The sequence below is a fragment of the Merops nubicus genome, unplaced genomic scaffold, assembly GCF_000691845.1.
Source record: "Merops nubicus isolate BGI_N331 unplaced genomic scaffold, ASM69184v1 scaffold17937, whole genome shotgun sequence".
NCBI lineage: Eukaryota > Metazoa > Chordata > Aves > Coraciiformes > Meropidae > Merops > Merops nubicus.
In genome coordinates, this window is record NW_008619790.1 from 67,111 (window position 1) to 73,110 (window position 6,000).

A 6,000-nucleotide genomic window follows, 5' to 3' on the forward strand; every position below is an offset into this window, starting at 1 on the left:
TCACACTCTAGAAGTCTCATAAGCTTTTCACCATCACTGGTTTAACAAGTCTGACAGGGGAAACCGTTGCTGCTGATTGACCAAAATCACCCTGAACGTATTTTAACACTTCTCTGTGAGTTAAGGAAGTAAATGATGAACCCTCTCAGGGGCTTTCTTGAAAATAAATGCCCCACTTCAGGCAAGCATTTCACTTGGGGTGTGTGCATGTGAAGTAGCCACCTTAGCACTGTGTTCCCTAGTTTTATTTATGTTTATATTTGTGATTTTGTTTTTCTTGTCCCATTAACATTCTTTTTGGAAAAAATGCAGGGATCCTTTGGTTTCCTAACTGTTGTGGTTTGAGGAACACTAACACACACATCTGCAGCTTTGAAGTCTTCTCTAAGGAGGTGGGGAGGAAAACTTGAGCTCCCTCAGGAATGACAACTGCGTTTTGTACCAGATAAAGAAACAGGGCACTGGAACATGTAAATATCCAAGTGGCTGATAACAGTTTTCAGACAGGTTCTCTTTCAACACTGAAAACAGGAGGAGCAAGAGCAAGTTTTATATTTGCCCAAGCCTTTGGGTGAAGCCAGTGAGCCTGCATGGCTGCTGACATCAGCCTGCCCAGCAGCTGAGGGCCCGATGCAGCCGCTGCACAGACCCGCTCCAGCCCATCAGGGTCCGTCAGCGGTCCCCGTGCAGACGCGTTCCTCCAGCTGTCCCAGGCTCTCCTCTGTGCAGATCACAACAGGCAGGCTGGGCTTACCTGCTGAAATCAGAAGTGGCAAGACAGCTCTCTGTTAAACACATCCACAACAGAAATAGTGACTGAATTACAGGACATGCAGCCTTGGGCTCAGTTGCCTGTAGGTTGGTTGTGCAAGCAGCTTTCACACTGCTCCCTCATAAGCCAGCATGCACAGTCCTTAATCTCAAGTGGGGTTTTTTTTTGTATTAAAATCATTCTCTAAAACCTACAGTAGAAATCGGTACATTTTTCAGATACAGTGAAAAACATCTTAACTCCCTCTCTTCAAAACACCCTTTCGGTAATAACTAATTAGCATGAAGTATAATTTTAAGATATGCTATTACCTTTCAAAACAATCTTGGAAAAAACAGTTTCTATGTTAAAGGAATATAAAATATATTTAGAAAAGAACAAATTTGTATTCTCTAACTGTTGCCACTCCATGCAAAGAGCACAGTGTTTTCAGAAGATGTAGCTGAAAGTACAGCCTGTCTTTACAGATCTCTCCCTGTTTAAAATGATTAAAACTGTTGAATCATGACTGGATTCCTGGGCCATGACCTGTGCAGCTGTATGAGGAAGAGTACAAACCTCTTGGACCATCTCCTGTTTTCAAAGTTGGATACTCAGGAATAACTGAGATAAAGTTGAAGGTATCACATCAAGACCTGCACAGTCTCCAGGAGAACAAGACCCACATCCACCCCTCTTGCAGACATGTCAAGGAGAGGAGGTGAAGGGGTGACCAGCTGTTCATAGAGCGCAGCCCTACTCCGTATGTGGCATCTGAATTTGGGAGTATGCCGAGGCAGGAAGCACAGGCTGGACATCAGCATGCCTTCTGCCCCTGGTTGCGATGTGGTCCAGGCATTGCTGCTGCAGGGTTTCTGCTGGCCCAACTCACTTTTGGTTTTTAGCACCAAGTGGGTGCAAATTCCTGCCGTAAGCAGTGACAGCCAGCTTTGTGGATCCTTACGAGCCCAAGAGTAACCTTCACCCAGCCACCAAGGCAATGGGACTGCAGCCTCACAGGCTTCTCAGGCCTACATGAAACAAACTCAGGATCTTGGCCAATTCAGCCATAATTATGGAGGAATTTAAGTATCTCAAAATATGCTTCAGAGAAGTGGTAACATGGCATGCCTCTTTTCACACAATGCATTCTTACGCTAGAACTGATTGCCATAGGAGGTTGTAGACCCCAAAGGTTTAGCTCACTCCAAAAAGCAGATGGATCAATCAATGGAAGAGAAAATCCATCAAGTGCTGCTCAACATGAAAGCTGGGGCCTTGGCTTTTGCCTCTTGAGATGGGGGTTGTCTTTTTTCCTCATGGATTTCTATTTATACATCAATCAAGTGTTTGATTATAATATCATACACTGTTTTAACTTCTACTTCCATTGACTCTCCCACCAATATATCATCTATATATTAATAAACTTTTACTCTGGAATTATTTTTGATCTCCTAAATATTTTCTAATTCACACACGAGTGCCATGTGGACATCTCGACCTCAATCTTTTTCCCCTAATTAAAGTCACAAACAACCTGACTCGGTACCCCTTCGATACCGGTTTGTGACAGCTTGGGACATGGCAAAAGGCTTTGGGAGGCAGTGTGACTGGTGGACTTGTCCTCTTCATATTCTCCAACCACTGTCAATGGCCCTGGCCTTTGTGCAATAGAAGACACTTGGCTACCTGGATTTCTGATCTAACAGCTAGGGTGATTTTTATTTTCTCGTGGCATTGGTCTGTACCCTCATTTCTTCATTCTAAGTTAAAGGGTCATGCAGGTAGGTCTTGCTATAGCTGTCTTGTCAACAGGTAAGCAGAAAACAGTTTTAGAGCCCATGTATTCTTTTTGGGTCAAATGGCTCACTTGTGGCAATGGAATGATGCAAATAAAGGTTTGTTTTTTTTTTTTTCTCTGTATGAACAATGATTTCTGTTTCACACTCAATATCCCCAGAAAAGCCTTTCAGATCTGATCAGCTTTCCTAAGAACGTCATTGTGCTTTTCCAGCTGAGAAGCAGTATGACTGACTCAGGCTGATCCATTTCGCTCAGGCAGCTGCAGTTTGTATTGTTGGTGTATAACATCTAACAGGGAAATAAAATGGAAAAGTTCACCCTGTGTTTGTGACTCATGCGCATAAACCAACACAGTTTGAATTACAGTCAAAGAACAACAACAAAATGGACTTGAAATATAGAAGTTTCCTCTCCCAGAAGTGCTGCATGAGACATTTTGGCTTTCTGTTTAACAAGCGAGGTGATGGTCTGCAAGCAGTTGTCCTCCCCAGCGGTGAAGGACCGTGCACAATGCAAACAAAATCACACATTAGGAGTCTTTCAGTGCAAAATCTCTAGATTTGATGATTTACGTAGTTTACTAGTTGGCTTATCCTAATTAGTTACCTCCTAATGTTTAGTAATTTTAAGTAAAAACTCACAACTAAATTATTTTTAACGTACAGAAAAGTATAATAAATTTTTAAGGCCAAACTATCCCTCTGGCCTTTACTTTTATATGGTGTTTTGCACTGCGTTGCTTTTGACAGTAAAAAAAGTTTACTAAATCTGTTGCATTTTTTTTCAAGATGAAGAAGAATATAAAATCTTGTTGCCAGTGAAAATACCCAGCAGCAGCGTAGCAAGCAGCTTGCTGTAATTTTGCAATGCCATTAATTCCCTCTTAGTCTCAAGGAGCATAATAAACTTGCCTAAACGTTTGCTTTGTATACATGATGAGCACTCTGCTGTGGGTAACAAAGGCTTAATTACAGGATTTTGTGTTTGTGGTTAGAAGATAACTTTTGTACTGTAATAGAGTTAAAAAAAAGAAAAAAGCCATTGTGAACACTGGGCAGTGCTGTATGTCTCATAAAGCCCCAGGGGGGACCGTAACCCGGTGTGATCCAGCACAGGATTAACCCTTCTGTGAGCAGGCACTGCAGTTCCAAGTGGGCACAGGTCTCAAACTCCCAGTGTTCACTGAGGCACCCAACAAGCAACAGGAACCACTGAGGTTTTACAGTGTGGGCTCTTTTATTTTCTGATTCACAAATTAAATACCATGTGAAGATTTTAGTGGATTATTATTCCCAGATAGTCCTCTCCATCTTGTTACACTTTGAATCCAGAGGCTGATGGGACATGTATTCATAGTCCTTTCAGACCTTCTTCCTTTGCAGTATCTTGCAGCACCTTTGCTGCAGATTCTAATTCTCCATGTACACTGGCTGTATTCCCAGAACAAAACTTCTCTAGCTCACCTAAGGCAGCTTAAATGGAGGTCATTTGTGACAACGTTGAACTATCTCCTTCACTAGGATTCCAAATTGCCCTCTTAAGAACTGATAGAAATGCATCTACAGCTAAAAGTGTGTAAAATGTTACTGAAGCAAAGTGATAGAGGACAATTTTCCTTCCTTCCAACTCACACACCTTCACATTGAGTATGTTCATTGTTGATTTCTTTTTGCTTTATTTACTTATTTGCATACCGAAATGTGTCTGCTGCAGGTTCATAATTCCACTGAAGCCTATTCAAGGATGCTGAGCCAGGTACTGTGGTATCTTAATGCACTGTAGGAAGTAGTTCCTGTTTTTTCCCCAATATGGTTTGATTTCTAATGTTTAGAATTGATGTGCAATTTATTACCCTGACTTTGAAAGTCAACTCTGCCTGAGAAACTCTTTTGTTAACAAAGGGAAAAGGAAGAAATCTCTGTTTACTCTCTCCTGGAAAACGGGGCTTCGCAGCAATGGGTCCTGCAACGATCACCAGCGTCCACGGTGTCACTTGTCACCTGTGCTGCTCTGGGGCCAGACTGCAGAAAAGCATGGCCCCATCAGAGAAGGAGAGGAGGCAGAGGAATCTGGAAAGACCTTCCTGTTGCCAGCCAGCACCCTCCCCAGCCAGCAGCTGGTATCAGGCAATGTGGGGTTGATGGAACAGTATTTACTTGTCTCTGGGTTCTAACTCCAGTCGCAGAACTGTCACGTGGGAGTGAGAGCTCAAAGTGCTGTAAAGCTTTCAACACCGCATCAGAAACGGGAATTCTCTGAACTGGAGGGTCAAGTTTGCCCCACAGCATGCTCTGTGATCATGCCTCCCAAAGAAATCCTCTTCCCAGGTTATTTTTATTTCTTCCCACCACCCCTCAATTTAATGAAACTATCATCAAACCCCTCCAAACCATTGTCTACATCAAATAACCAAAGAAGACTATCTGGAAAGAGCAGAGGAAAACACCCGGCATTATGACAAGAGGAAAATTCAGTTAATAAGCCTTCAGGAATAAAAGCCACCTTTCTCAGCAGAAATAACAGAGACTCCTTAATAAGCTGTTGGCTCGTCCTCTCTACACTCAGCACCGGAGATAATTTTGATGGGCAGGCTGCCTGTAGACAAGGCAGAAGAATAAGGCCCTGAGCCTGTCCAGGCAAAGCAGACATCATCTTCCCCATCTGGCCACTCCTTTAAACAAGACTTGTCTTCTTTTAACTCCTTTGCCTCTTCCTGCAGCACTTACCTTAAGTATGCAAAAGGGATTAGTTTATTTTGTTAATGAAACTTTTTGTTTGGTTCATGCCTTTATTTTGAACCACAAAAAAAAAAAAAAAGATTCCCAAGTAAGAAGAGTGGGAGTCAATCCCCACGCCTCGGCCAGCACAGGTAGACTTGTGCTGGTTTCTGTGTGTGCTTTACCCCATCGCACAAACAGCTCCTCAGATCTGCCTACCAAAGTGAGCAGCACCCTCACCAGCTGCTGCTTGACATGACCCCTGGCACAATGCTGCAAAACAGTGATGCTCAGCTTGAGATTTAGAAATTTTGCCAAGGGTATGGGAGGAGAAGAGATGGTTTCCTTGGCTGTTTTTATGTAACTGATAAACAAAAAAGGAGCCTTTTAACTATACACGTCCCAGAAATCGGCTTGAGTAATTTGGAACCCTTGTTAGCAAGTAACGGATGAGTTTTGGAGAAGGCAGGACACAAGCTTTATTTCTTGCATAACATTATTGAAATGCAACTGAAGTATAAAGTTGAACTTAAAAGGGAGAATAAAAATCTCTATCTTGCCTAAATAAAATAACCTTTTATTTTTCTTTTCTTCCATGTAAGTTAATAAATTCAAATTATTTGAATATTTTATTTTAGAGGCAAATGCTTGTTCCCAGAACACAAGACATTCTTCCTCCTAATTTAGTGGGTGATTACTCCAGTTTCTGATTCTTAGTTCTTCCTT